This window comes from Odontesthes bonariensis, chromosome 20 (genome assembly GCF_027942865.1).
Source record: "Odontesthes bonariensis isolate fOdoBon6 chromosome 20, fOdoBon6.hap1, whole genome shotgun sequence".
NCBI classification, from domain to species: domain Eukaryota; kingdom Metazoa; phylum Chordata; class Actinopteri; order Atheriniformes; family Atherinopsidae; genus Odontesthes; species Odontesthes bonariensis.
In genome coordinates, this window is record NC_134525.1 from 7706844 (window position 1) to 7722079 (window position 15236).

Consider the following 15236-nt stretch of genomic DNA (forward strand, 5'->3'; position numbering starts at 1 on the left):
CATCAGACAGATGGTTTTAAAACTTGGATGTGGAAAAGTGAGTGTTGGATATGAGCTGCTGTCCACTATGAAAACTGGCCACAGACTTTTCCAAGCCATCTTTCAAGCCCAAACTGGTGATGCTAGAGAGGCGCTTTCAATCACATCTTATTTTCTTTGAATTCAATAGATGTGATAACGCAGCTCCACTCAAGCACCCCTGACTGAGAGCTCAGAATAGTCCAAAAAACCCCTACAGAGCTTCAATCAAACACCCGCTTTGCTCAAGAGAATGCTGACATTTGATGACAGCTCTCACACAGACGAGAGCAGTCTTTGCCATTTTATTAGAAAGTTCAATGAAAACAGAAAAGAAAGAAAAAACACAACCATTTGGACTAAATGATTTGAGGTTGCAAGGCAATCAGTGCAGGCCGTGCTGTTTACCAATGCTCCACTTAATCCCTCTCAGGATCAAAGGCTCCATGTTCCTATTGTAAAGTAGATATTCTGGACTGCCTTTTGTTGTCCCACAGTGTTCTCTCCAACTTTGTACAACTTGTCTGATTTTCATACAACAGAGGGTGGAGAACAGACAAAGGTACCATTAACAACGCGGAAAAGGCCGAGGCTTTGTCATCTAAACCATTATGGTATAAATATTTGATTTCAACATAAAAGGTCTCTCTTGTAAGTTAGCCAAGTCATGCATAGAAAGAGAAAATTTAAGTCTCACTGTGGCAGTACACCACAGTAGGTCAAACCTTTTTAGATCAGCATAAAACCAGTGTGTTCTTTGGCGCTCATTAACTATTAACAATGCTTTGGCTAAATCTTCTAATCTGCACTGATTACTACGGCGCGCATTGTTGAAATCTGCTCCAGCTCGCTAATGAGAGCGTATCAGAAGAAATGGGAAGTATTCATCAATTTCTGCAGTCCACATTTTGTGCTGCTCTCACTGAGTGCGTGCTCGTACGACCACACGATGAAACACAATGCACGTAGATGAGAAGACTGTGAGGTGCACGCAGTGAAGCTACTATTATGTTTTCAGATGGAATTGTCAAAGTGGAAGGAAGGCGAATGGATCTCAGCCAAATGAGATAAAACTAAATGAGATCTTTCAGTCTTGGAGCAACATGTCTCTTTTTGTTAGCAATTATACTATACTTGGCCATTATCTTGAGAACTTACTGTAGATTAAACCCAGTGAACCTGCGGAGTGCAACTGATGCTCATAATGATTTAAAAAAAAAGAAAGAAAAAAAAAAAAGCTATTTTATAGAAGCAAAAGCTTTTCTTAGTGTCAGCTCAAAGACACAATCAGTGAAACTTTTTCAAGATAAAGGAAATTCCAAATAACTCAATGGAAAAACCTGCCTCGGGTGACTTCACTGTTTAGCAGCGCTGAAGCAGTTAGCTGCAGCTGCTTTTAAGCACCTTCTAATGCCTTGCACGGACCTGCACCACCTTATTTATCCGAAGTAGTTAGACCACATGCTCCATCACACACCTTTTACTCTATCCACACTGGTCTCTTTGTCATTCCTTAAATTACCCAACAAGTCATCCCTCTTACCTTGGGAATAGTTAAAGAAGCACATTCAGTTTAAATAATTAAATTCGGATCCAAAACCTCCCTTTATTCACTTTATTACAGAATAACCAGAGTACTTGGTTCGGCCTTTCACATTTGTAAACCTCTGTTTATGATTCATGATTTTTTTTTTTACATTTGTCTTTTTAAATATTGATGCGTGCATATTCTGCACTGTAAATAGAAACAACCAGCTGACTGATTGAACAGAACAGTAAATAGGCAAGAAACCTCGAAAAGGACATGAAAGCAACTGCCATTTAACCGCAGTACTGCAGGGTCTAGTTATTCAAACTACTAATAAAACATGTTGTATCGTGTATCTGCATATTTTCTGAAACTAGTATTGTTAGAAAATTCTTGTTGAGCTATTTTGAAGACGGGATTGTGAAACTACTGCATACTGACCATGTGGACAATCGTTCATATTCTACCATCTCTGACAAGACTGGGAAAAAAAAAGGGTAAATGGTAAATGGACTGTACTTGTATTGTGCTTTTCTAGTCTAGCTGACCACTCAAAGCGCTTCTATCACTACATGCCACATTCACCCATTCACACCAACTCACACAGCACGTCTTAGTCTATGCATAACTACGTGCCTCCTACTCATTCACGCACATTCATACACCAATGGATGCATCGGTGGGCAACGTGGGGTTCAGTGTCTTGCCCAAGGATGCTTCGACATGTGGCCCGGAGAAGCCAGAGTCAAACCCCGACCTTCCGATTGGTGATTGAGCAACGGCTCTTCCTCCTGAGCTAAAACCGAACTATTCTATTGTGTTTTTGAGCATGTAACCATGAAGTTTTCCTAACCTTAACCAAGTGCCTTTAATGTGTAACAGAGTAGTACAGTAGTACAACCCCTGGCAAAAAATTATGGAATCACCGGCCTCGGAGGATGTTCATTCAGTTGTTTCATTTTGTAGAAAAAAAGCAGATCACAGACATGACACAAAACTGAAGTCATTTCGAATGGCAACTTTCTGGCTTTAAGAAACACTAAAAGAAATCAAGAAAAGAAATTGTGGCAGTCAGTAACGGTTACTTTTTTAGGAAAAAAATATGGAATCACTCAATTCTGAGGAAAAAATGATGGAATCACCCTGTAAACACCCTGTAGACATCAAAGCGTCAAGACAGAAAACTTAAAGCAATATGTCTCAAAAACCGAAAATGCACAACAAAACAAATGAGGAACGAATGGGAGGAAACTGGAGTCAACGTCTGTGACCGAACTGTAAGAAACCGCCTAAAGGAAATGGGATTTACATACAGAAAAGCTAAACGAAAGCCATCATTAACACCAAAACAGAAAAAAACAAGGTTACAATGGACTTGGGAAAAGCAATCGTGGACTGTGGATGACTGGATGAAAGTCATATTCAGTGATGAATCTCGAATCTGCATTGGGCAAGGTGACGATGCTGGAACTTTTGTTTGGTGCCGTTCCAACGAGATTTATAAAGATGACAGCCTGAAGAGAACATGCAAATTTCCACAGTCATTGATGATATGGGGCTGCATGTCAGGTAAAGGCACTGGGGAGATGGCTGTCATTACATCTTCAATAAATGCACAAGTTTACGTTGATGTTTTGGACACTTTTCTTATCCCATCAATTGAAAGGATGTTTGGGGATGATGAAATCATTTTTTCAAGATGATAATGCATCTTGCCATAGAGCAAAAACTGTGAAAACATTCCTTGAAAAAAGGACACATAAGGTCAATGTCATGGCCTGCAAATAGTCCGGATCTTAATCCAATTGAAAATCTTTGGTGGAAGTTGAAGAAAATGGTCCATGACGAGACTTCCAACCTGCAAAGCTGATCTGGCAACAGCAATCAGAGAAAGTTGGAGCCAGATTGATGAAGAGTACTGTTTGTCACTCATTAAGTCCATGCCTCAGAGACTGCAAGCTGTTATAAAAGCCAGAGGTGGTGCAACAAAATACTAGTGATGTGTTGGAGTGTTCTTTTGTTTTTCATGATTCCATCATTTTTTCCTCAGAATTGAGTGATTCCATATTTTTTTCCCTCTGCTTGGTCTAAAAAAGTAACCGTTACTGACTGCCACAATTTTCTTTTCTTGATTTCTTTTAGTGTTTCTTAAGTTGCCATTTGAAATGACTTTAGTTTTGCGTCATGTCTGTGATCTGCTTTTTTTTCTACAAAATGAAACAACTGAATGAACATCCTCCGAGGCCGGTGATTCCATCATTTTTGCCAGGGGTTGTAGAGCAACAGAGATCAAAATAAAGACTGAACAAATTAAAAAAAGCAAAAAGAAACAGTACCATGCTTGGCACCCCTTCCTTAAAACCGGGCAATGAATTTATTTACTTATAAAATCAAGAAAAACCTCAAATTGGATTGGAAATGGACAGTCCATCTCCATTGAGATGGACAGACATGTTGCCCTGACTGTTATCACCTTAAAACTGTGCTAATATTCCCATTTTGCTGGAAGAATATCTGGACTAGATTCACAGTCTAGGTGAGAGTAGCACTCTGCTTAAAGGTTGAAGGAGCTGCCCTCTTCTCTGCAGTGACCAGAGTCTCCCGCTCATGAATAATAAAGGGGCTTGCACTGATCCTATTTTTCACTCAGACATCCACCTCATCTAACATTTGACACTGCAATATCGCTCTAAAAAAAGAGCACGGCAGCCTGAGACCAAGTCCCCAGAGCTGGGCGCTGCACACACAGCAGAGTCCCAACCAAGTTAGTTTTCATTAAGGTGTCACTTACAAGGCTTGGCGAAGGCAAATTCATTTAGTTTGAAGAACTGAGTCCTCTTTGTCAGGCAGTCGTGGATTAAAGAGCAGAAGGTTGAGTGCTGCATAAAAAAAAAAGGATTGATACAAAGCCGCATCATTTTTTCAGTAGTAGTGGAGGCCTCACCTGCAGAGAGGCCCAGAGCTAGTCTTAAAACATGCTCAAAGTTTGCATGAGTAAGGACAAACGTTCTGGACATACTTTTTTTTTGTATTTTTGTGCAATTTTTCATTTAATCCTGCGGAAAGTTTGGGCAAAATCTGGGGATCATTAGAGTTTTGTTTTGTACGGTCAAAGAAACCCTGACCCGCGACTATAAAAACCTAAACAGATCATCCTCGAGTCTGCGCAGATGTTTCTGCCAGATGTAAAGCAATTCCCTGACAGTATTACTCAGACATTTCGTGTACAGGACTGGCAGCCGGACAGACAACCCAAGAAGAAATAAATAAAAAGACGCATTCAGAGAAAACAGTTAAAGGTGAAGGCTTAAAAGGTCTGCCTCCTCGTTACAGCTCCATCAGCACCCCCAGACACCATCATACAGAGCAGGTTCCCTATACTGACCATTACCAAAGAATGAGACTGAAAGCACAATGTGTATGAATATTGTATGAAGCTGTAAAGCACCTCGTCTGAGTGAGTCATAAACATCATGTATATATAAATTCTAGAACACATATTAGATGAATTATGTCCCAAAGTAAGAAAAAGGACAACAGCACGATGCATCAGACTATGATTGATGTTCCAGCTGTAAATGTTGTTAAGTATCTTTATCCAGCGCCGTTTTTAATCTAAACCCCCAGGTTGGTGAAGACTGCATGGAAGCACAGAGAGAGATATATAGATTTTATAGTTTGAGGACTATCAAAATCTCTGCCTGTAAACACGTTTTTCAGCTCTTGTTTTTTCTCCTTCTTGCAAAAAGCTTCTAATTTTGTGAGATTATTTTCCGTCTGGAATGTTTAAGGTCTGTTAACTGATTTTCAATCACAATAAAGTCAGAGGAATTTGAGAGCCAAGATAAAAAAAAGAAAAAAAAAAGTAATCCATTGTGGATTTTGAGATGAGTTCAGGCTCATTATCCCATAATAGAGGGCATCCTCTTCTAATCTGATGTTTTTAAATTCAATGGTATGTTCACATCTGTCTATTGGCTTGGCTGTTTGGTCTCAGGCCAGCCAGTCTACAATTAATCCCATGGAGTGCCTTTACAATTGACCATTTATAATCCTCGATAAAAAGCAGATGAGGTACCATCAATGCCAAATTTAAAGTAATATAATCATATTTTGAGATTTGCAGACTTTATTGATTCAAAATTAGCATCTGCTATGAACACTAAGATGCTTGCATTGCAGAGCCATTTTCATCTTATCTACTTCATTTATTTTGTATCAGTCCTAAATAAATAAACCTTTGATTGAATATTCTTTTCTCTGTCAGTGAAATGCTCCCCACGCCACTCGCCGCAACACAAAACCCAAAGCATGATCAATCCACTCCTGTGCCTAATAGTTGGAGAGGTGTAAGTTTCCTTTTTTCTTTAGTCCTTTTTCAATCAAGTCGATAAACCTCAAATTTTCCTTTGCAGACTAATGATGCTGAATTTTGGACACAGGGCAAAAAAAAGCGCCTCTTCGTATGATTCTTCCATGAAGGTCATTTCTGGGTGTGACAAATCTTCCTGAAGGTCCTCTGCAGTCAAACGAAGGTGTTTGATTAGTCTTTCGAGCAATCCAGTGAGCAGTTCTTCTGGAATGTTTTCTCCGTCTTCTAGACATCAACATGTCCTTCACAGTTTCTGTCAAGTGCCATTTCTAAATGACATTATGAACAGAGGAAACAGCTACTTGAAAACTAAACTTTGCAGGCAACAATTATTGTAATTTTCAGAGCGCTTGGCAGCTTCTTAAAAGAGTCCATGGCTGCTGATTATAAAAGAGAAGGTTTGAGGGGGTCATCTGACCTTTTCTAACCATGACTGTTAACAAGATACGCCCCTAATGTGATAATTAAGGTCTGAGACCTTGGATGAAGCCATCCAGGAGCTCAAATAAATTTTTGATTGCAGCTTCTCCCCCTTTTTTTTTTTTTTTGACAAACTTACCTTGCTCCAAACAAAAATAGCTCCTACCAACCTCATACCAGCCAAGCTAGAAAGGTTGAAAAGTATTTTTCATGACTTTATGCCATTTAGAGATCAGTTCACCCTCCTCACATGTAAGTATTCACAGTAACAGTCTTAGCAGTATGACGTCAACCTTTGCTACTTCATAACTAGACAGGAGGATTCCTTGTATTCTCAAATAGGTCTGCAGGGAGTAATAAAATCAGTTAATATAAGTAATTTAAATCTATAACAATGCTCACATTAGGGAGGCTGGAGCAAGTCATATTTTAGTGGAACACTGCCACAACATTTCATTTTCAATGAGGTTTTATGAACATGTAGCAGTCACAGTGCCGTGTGGATTAAGAGTTTTTCAAACTTTGACAAAACCAACATTCCTGTGGGGGATGTTTACGTATGTGGATAAAAAACAGATCTCCATTTTCTTTCCACAAAGGAAAAAGAGACAGAAACTGCCTAATTTACAACAACCTTCGGCCCTTTGAAAGTTTTTCGTGGAGTGGAACTCCAACAGACGCTTGCCATAAAATTGGGATAAACTAAAATGAACAAAGGATCTTTCTGTTGGAAAAGTGGCACACCGTACTATCTGATCTTCACCATAAATCGAAGTTGACACTTTAACACCCTTTCCCACCAGAGAACCGACCAGACGGCTACACACGAACTGAGAAGACTTCACTAAGACTCACTGTTAGTCAAATCTTAAACTGTATTAAATGTGTTTGATAACCATATACACGTTCTTTCAGGTTTCCAGCTAGATCATAAGACGCATCTAGAGACAATTTGTACGATTCTGGCTTAAATATCGACTGAGAAATAATCTTGTTGGGAAAAGACAAACTCGCCGATGGAACAACATTGCCCCCTGGTGGTCTATATTGTTGAATAGCTGAACACAAGGACTCAGTAAGATGGACAAGATATATGCAACAATTTAACTTTTAACAATGTCCCTTCAGTATCTATTTGGTATTTGTTTGGTATCCCCATTGTTAACACAGAAAATCAACATTGTGTGGTTCGCTATTCATATGTCACGATTTCATAGATATTCATCTGAATTTTGAAAGTCATAATCATCTGTATTACGTTGTGTGTTATTTGATGTCTTTATATTGCAAGTCTATGTTATATCTTTAACCTGCATATCTTAACAGATGTGGTGTTTTCAGAATCACGAGACAAATGTTCTATGAGACAGAGTAATGGAGAAATAAGAGTTTCTTTGTCTCATCCAGAAATCCCCACGTAAAACAGATCATCTTACATAGACACCCAGGCAGACATTCACCACAGTTCAGGCATATCATTGGCTGAAAGAGTAGTGTAAGCTTACGTCATGCCCCGCCTCCGAGAGTCAAACCACGGAACCCGCGAATCCAAACTCAGATCAGAAGAAAGAAGAAAGAGGACAGAGAAGAAGGAGATTTGAGCAGACACAGAGCAGAGAATGGATGAAATCACAGTTGCTCAGGGAGCAGATTAGATGTGATTTTCAGTTGTTCAGTTTCTCAGATCTGGAGAGATTTGAAGAGAGCGGAAAGATGAGAGGATGAGCCGTGCAGAAGACGACAAAAGGGAGGAAGGAGATGGCAGAAGGACCCAAGGAAGAAAGACTCGAAGAAAGAAACAGAATGAAGTCTGAAGATGCACGTTTTTCGTGTTTTTGTTCGTCCATCGTCATCCATGTCCTTTTTACGTCGCACGCTCTAACCTCCGCCGTTACACGCCACCATCACCTTTTCCTACCAAGAAGCCAACTCCAAGCAACCTTTTATTAATCTTCTGTGAACTTAAGTTCACTTCATCAGAGAAGCAACGGACCAACTCTGACTCTCGGAGGATTTGATCATCTAACCACAGCCCTCGGCACCATTGTTCCCGTTTCCCGGTAAAAGAAGCAACTGAGAAGTCCGCTAAAGTCAGCCACCACAACCAGGAAGGCCCAGAGAGCGGAAGAGAAATCCCCTCGGACCCCGCGTGGCCGCTGCCGTGTTCCGAGCTGACTAAGCAGAACTTCAGCACAGTAAGACCGACCCGTTTTCACCTTAAAGTGGGTTTGATGGATGTCTCGAGGCTTTCACAGAATGATAAATTAATCCGAAATGTCAGTGTTTAGCGTCAAATAGTCAGCCAACCTGAACTATTTGAATACATCCCGTATCTCTCCATTCCCCATATTTTATTTTCCATTCACTAAGTGTTTTATATAATCACCCATATTCAATGCATCTCCTGTTTGTTTAAAGGTTCATGTCTAAGATCATATCATTGTAATAAACAGTTCATATATCTATATATATGTTATAATCACAGATTGTGTCGTATGCTTTCTTTACGTAATGTCTGTCCAACCAAACGAGAACTTTCACGAAAGTAGCGAGATATGAGACTGATTATTAATTGATTATTAAATTGATTATTAAATTGATTATTAATTTAACATACCAGGATCGTAAGATTTTAACAGTTTTTCTCCCTGACTGTAACTTAAAACAAGTTAAAATAAAGGAAGGTGTTGCCCTAAATTCGAGGTTTTAAGGTTTATTTGAGACAGTGAGAACGTCTTATAAATCAATGCCCAATAACGCTACAAACATTTCAAGATATAATCGTAACAAATGCCCACAATCAAAGCAACATATGTAAGGGATCCTTTTAAAGATGGTAAAGCTCTTAGCTAAAGATAGAAACATTTCCTCCATGATCTGTTCATCTGTAAAGTATCTCATTAAGAGATAAATCAATAATGAAATTATATAGATGCTCGTTTTTCACTGTTTCACTGTTCATTTAGGCAGCAATGATTCACAAGCTTCAGTTTTAAAATATTTAGTACATTCTCCTGGGGATGAAACCAGTAACACGCTTCAATGACATCTGCCACAGATTCCCCGCAATCAGACACACAAAACCTTCCCGTCAGCTCTAGTGCTTCAGCAAAAGATGGAGATATGAAGAAAGAGAAGCTGGAGAAGAAAAGGGGGGAGAAGAGAGGGCGTGGAGGCGTTGATAAATGAGGTAAAATGTATTGTTCTGTTTTATGAGCTGATGAAAAAGACAAGGTACAAGACTCTCTGCAACAGCCATATTACAAAAAGCAGCCATGCAAAACATGCATACGTCTGGGAGGAAAAATGGTGAGAAACAAGTTGGAATTGCAAATCAGTAAATCTCGGATCATCTTTCAAATACACCGTCTTTCTGAAAGAATATCAGCCTCTTCAGTCTCATCCAACACGAAAAAAAGCTCCCAAAGTCCCAACAGCTCCAAAGCTCTAACCTCCTGCCACACCATCAACTCAAATGTGTTTTAAATTCACTGTTCTTTAACAAACACACAACTCAAAGCCAGTTTTCTCTGATTTGGCTCACACCATGGCTCTGGTTTCTTTACTCACCTCACCATGTAGTTACTGAGCTTACGGTACTAAGACTCCGCACACATTTTTCATCATTTAGCAACCCTGGACGGCCCTCTGAACTCTGAATTGTTTTTACTTCTATACTTGATTTCATCAGGATAGGCAGAGTACTGCCAGGTGAATTCTGTTTTCTCAAAATAGCAACTCAAATTCAACTCTTGTTTCTCTTCCAAGATAATTGGGGTTTGTTGGGGAGGGAGAGAACATAATGGGAAATCAAAGATAAAGGAGGAAAGAAGCTCATACGTAAAAGGAAATTGAGGCCGACTTCACATAGGCTTCCAAAACTTAACAACAAATGCACCATAGCAGAGCACACATTGGACAAACACTGCTGTACAAAATTCATTGGAGCCTCCAGACAGCAATCTGGAGTCCAAGGGAGTATGGTTAAGAAGGTTATATCGATTTAAAACACAGGGCATCTTATAGTTTGTCTTTCAAAAGTTTCAAAGAATCCGTCTTTTCAAAACCCCCTTTAAATGTTGTTAGCCCATAAAAAGGATGCCAACACCTTTTATCATCCCCACAGATATGGACAGAAGGTGTTCTTTACCACTTCACAGTAGGCTTAGTCTGGCATTATTGTACATTCTATTGACTAAAATACTGACAAACCTAGTTCCTGCAAATACGTGCATGTGAAATGTCCACTGTCATTGTGCAAAACATTCAATTTTAACCCAAAAAGCGTCATATTCCTAAACCTAACAATGTAGTTTTCGAACAGAAATCTAATGACAACTTTGCTGTATGAAAAAGAAAACTATAGCCTAAACATACAGCTGACAACAGCCCACGGATCCCCAGATGTTGAAGTAGGCAGAGTCTAAAGCATCGTTTCCACTATGCAGTCTGGTACGGGTCAGTTCAGAACGGTACGGGTCGGGTCGCTTTGGGGTCAGCTTGCGTTCCCACTGTACAAAGGGGACCCTCAGGGGTGGGCGGAGTGCGTGCCGAAGCGTAAATAGCAAATAACAGCAAATAACAAATAACATCCATAATTTGGAACCACCTCCAAGCTTCTTCAGCTTAATGCGACACTGGCTCGCGGTGCGGTTGAAACCACTCTCTGCCATTTTTGCGGCAATCAGCTGGAAAACTTTTTCATTTGGCACAGCGCCATCGAGCTCCCGCTGCACAGCCTCCTCACCAACAACGGAGAGCAGAGCCTGGAACCGGTCCTGTGTGCTGGGTACCCCAAGCAGAAGGGTTACAGACATGGTAACGGGTTCCATGGGACCGGTACGCTTTCGTGGTAGTGGAAACACTGAAATAAGCGAACCGTTCTGAACCGACCCGTACCGGACTGCATAGTGGAAACGAGGCTTAAGGTTGTCACCAGTGACTGTCACTAAACTAAATCTTTTGATTGATTTATATTGATTTGTTTTGGTTACATGTACACAAAAATATAGCATGCAATTTGTTTGAAAAGGGCAAAAATGAATACACTGCTAAATAAATTAAAAAAAAGCCAATTTAGGAGGTCAGAGGGAGCGATGAGGGACCAAGACCAGAATTCCTGTTCTATAGGGATCAAATTTCACTTCATTTAACACTTTGATCAATTTACTTTCACTTACATATGTTCTTTTAAGTTTAGTTATTGTGACTTTTTGCTTCAGACCGGCACAGGCGTGATAACAAGCGCCTAATGGGCAAAAAACAATTAGGTTTCTTGATCATGTCACCTTCTTGTTATACAGCTGAGTATCTGATCTTATATCTACCCTGCCGCACAGATACTGTTCCAAAACTGATTTCAACAGGAACTTTTTTTTTTATTAGACTGAACCAGTGCAAAGTGCAGGTGTAAAATCTCTTGCAACAGGTTTGATGTGATGCCTGCAGGAGCCTCCGACAAACCAACTTAAAATGGATAAAATGGAAAAAAAAGGAACTTTGCCTGAGAAACTTTAAATATGATTCAATTAAACACAAGATTTTCCACAGGATATGAACTGTGAAGTGTCTAGATGCAGAAACTGGGATATCAGCAGTTCGAGTGCAGAATACTTGACAGACCCTGCAATTACTTATATTTACTCACTGTTTTTTTATGAGCTGCCAGAGGAGACAAAGAGACTCCCTAGATCAGCAAGAAATATCAGTAACTGTCAAATCCCAAACATCTCAGTATATAGTACCTATACTGTATTAATCTATGTGATATCAATCATGGATTACCATGTCTTCTGCCTCTGAAGGGGGTGATACTGAGAGAGTAATGTGTCATGTTGTGCTGGATTGCAAGAGATGAGTGAGCAAGTTGTTGCTCTCATTAAAGAACTGAGGAACAATAAGCATCACAGACAGTATGAAACCTTAAATCACCTTTACTACAAATATGGATTTTCACAACTTTCAGTAATTTTCCATTTAAGACTTTGGACCGAGAAAAATGCATGATGGTTTTTGCTTTCTTTCCTTCTGTAAAAAGCAGAACTGTGGAGGACAAGTGGAAATAGAAGTGGACTGAACTCAGCTATATATGAGCAGTACAAGTCCAAAGCACATCATCATATGAGGTTGTTTGCATGAGAAAATAGTCAAACATTCTCTCTCCTTTCAGCTACTTATTGGTTTCCAAGAACTACTCGTGGTTAATCTGTCCGTTTAGTTGCTTAATGATCGGCTAGATGCAGTTTCTCCAGACACAACTGCCAACAAACTTTGTGAGAATAGTGCGACAGAGAGCTGAGGGACAAAAAGCAAAAATGCGAGCTGTATTTCCTTAAAATTGACATAAAAACTGAAGAAAACCTTTAAAAGAATGTTGAATAGAAAAGATGCACCTGGAATGTTTTGATGACCTGGTTTCAGAGCACTTAAACTAGGCTGGATTGTATTCTGACCGGGGGGCGGTATACTCATACGTAAGCCCACAGCTGTAATAAGCAGAATAATAGTACTAAATAGAAACAAAGCTTGAATGAAGAAGCCTACACAAAACCAATTGCTTTGAACACACGCAAGAGAAAGACGAAGAGAAATTTTCCAGAATTGGATACATTGTGAATATCTTTTCATGTAAGCAAAAATAAGTCATAAATTACATTTCTGACTCAAAATAGCTTATTTGCAAAAGGTGTTTGCATCTCTCCTTATTGATATTATTCATCCATCCATCCTTTATCTATACCCGCTTAATCCAATTCAGGGTCGCAGGGGGCTGGAGCCGATCCCAGCTGCCAGTGGGCGAGAGGCGGTGTGCAACCCACCCTGGACAGGTCGCCACTCCATCCCAGTTATCCATATTATGTTCAATTTGAGCAAAAAAATCCCATGAAAGCCTAAAAACTTTGATTTTTCTTTTAAATGTAGCTGTTTCCATTAAACCTTTTTAGTAAGGGCTGGATAAGGGTTGAACCCCTGTTTTAACAGTCCAACTTACTCAATTCTGTTCAGCATAGTTCTCAGCCTTTTATGTGTGTTGTATCATGTTTTTTTTTTTTTTTTTTGTGCAAACCTCAGAATTTGTTTTACTCAGACAGAGAATTTGGCTATGTTTCTGCTCTTTGGCTCCCTCTTCAGCTGTGGGATGAAAACAAATCTCAGAGTGAGCCCTGCACATGCACAGCCATTTACATGAAATTTGTTGTCATGTTGAAAAAGCCACAAAGACACCACTAAAAGCTCCCGAAAATGTCAAGTGACCATACAGCAAAACAGAGTGGTGTGGGGCTGGAAACCAAAGTCATGAACTGCAGCATCTCAGCCCGCAAGCGCTCGAGGGCAGTTTTAGGCCCAGGAATGCGCATCACAAAAGTCAATCTACTTCAAAATGTGTCTGAAGCACATAGTTTTAAATTCAAAAACTTCTCGAGTGTTGCCTAAAGGCTGTGTTAACCTGAACAGAAGTGTGGAAGTTGGGTTATAATCCTCTGTTCCTCTACACTTTAAGGTATGAAATATTGATTAGTGAAGTCGCACAAAAGAAATGCACAAGAGACATTTACAAAAGAAAGAAATGGAGGCACTTTAACACACAATTCGAAACAGCAATGAAAAAAAATTACATAAAGAAATACATTTGATGAAAAGCCTGAAAGGAAAGAGAAAAGATGAAAGATAAATTACAGCTTAAAAGAATGCACCCATTGCCAAACAAAACGTGCCCTTCAACCATCACGGGTTTCCTGCAGACCTTTTGTTAAAGGAAAAATAATGAATTCTTTTTCTGTGGATTTACACAAAATGTTGTGTTTTCTATCCCTTACAAAAGGTGAATTGCGGGGAATTTGCAGCCCAGCTTCTGAATAAACTCTTCAAAAGGGTTGAGCATTCACCTTTACCAAATTAAAAGCATATTTCTCACATCTAAAAATGGAAAAAAAACATCAACTATGCACCCCTGAAAGGTGCTAAAGAGGTGTGAGCTGGCGTGTCGAGCCTGTCCGCACAGACCTTTCCTGATTGACACTCGACAGAGTGGAGTCAAGTGAGGTGCAGCACTACATAGTGCAAATCAAATAGTGGAGAGTAAAGGTCGACAGTTCGAGAGGAGATGGTTTAGCCTGCGATGAGAGATAGAGATTAAATCGAAGGGAAAGCACAGAAGAAAGCAAAGCACAGGAGATGATGAGGATCAAGACACACTCCTGAATTAACTCCAAATTTCATTCTGAGGATCCACGAGTTTGAGCCACCTCGGCTACCAACATCTGTATTCAGCTCTCAACTTAGACCAGAAAGAGTCTATCTTTACCCTTTTAAAGCCATCATCCTGGGAGAATGCAATATTGAGCGGCTCCACCGGTGCTTCAAACACCCTCTGCAGCATTTTAGTCGTAGCGCCACACGGCATCAAGTTTCATTAGGTTCTGCCCTCTCTGGGGATAACCTTTAAAGAAACGGACAAACTTTGAGGCTGGCTTCTCTTCGACGTGAGCTTGATCTGAGGAATACTTTCTTTTTTTCTTTTTCTTTTTTTTTTTTTTTACACAGAGACTTTAAGTTGGTCTGTTACAGGCTCAGTCTGATTTGCTGAGACTGATAAGGACGAGTCTTTATCTGCAAACTGGGATGGACCTCTTTCTAAAGAGACTTTGGAGACATTCAAGAAACATGCAATGCAATGATCTTTCGTTGACACGCCGATAACCTGTCCTCCCCCTCTCAACTAAAACAAAAGAGATGAAGATGTGAAGCAACCTGTATCTCTTCATTTTATTCAAAGCTGCAGCATGTTTAATTTGGGTGTTTTAAATGTGAGCTATAAGATTTTCCAATTGTTCCATAGCCTTCGAGTGGCGCTGAAAAATTCTTAAGAGTTGATCCATTCTATATAAGCTACTTGCT

At 39.8% G+C, this 15236-nt stretch overlaps 1 protein-coding gene across 4 annotated transcripts in view; it reads right to left on the reverse strand.

The window, feature by feature from the left end:
• The window catches only part of dpp6a (dipeptidyl-peptidase 6a), a 247212-nt gene that overhangs the window by 146445 nt on the left and 85531 nt on the right, over nt 1–15236 (reverse strand). The gene's annotated exons all lie outside the window — the stretch shown is intronic.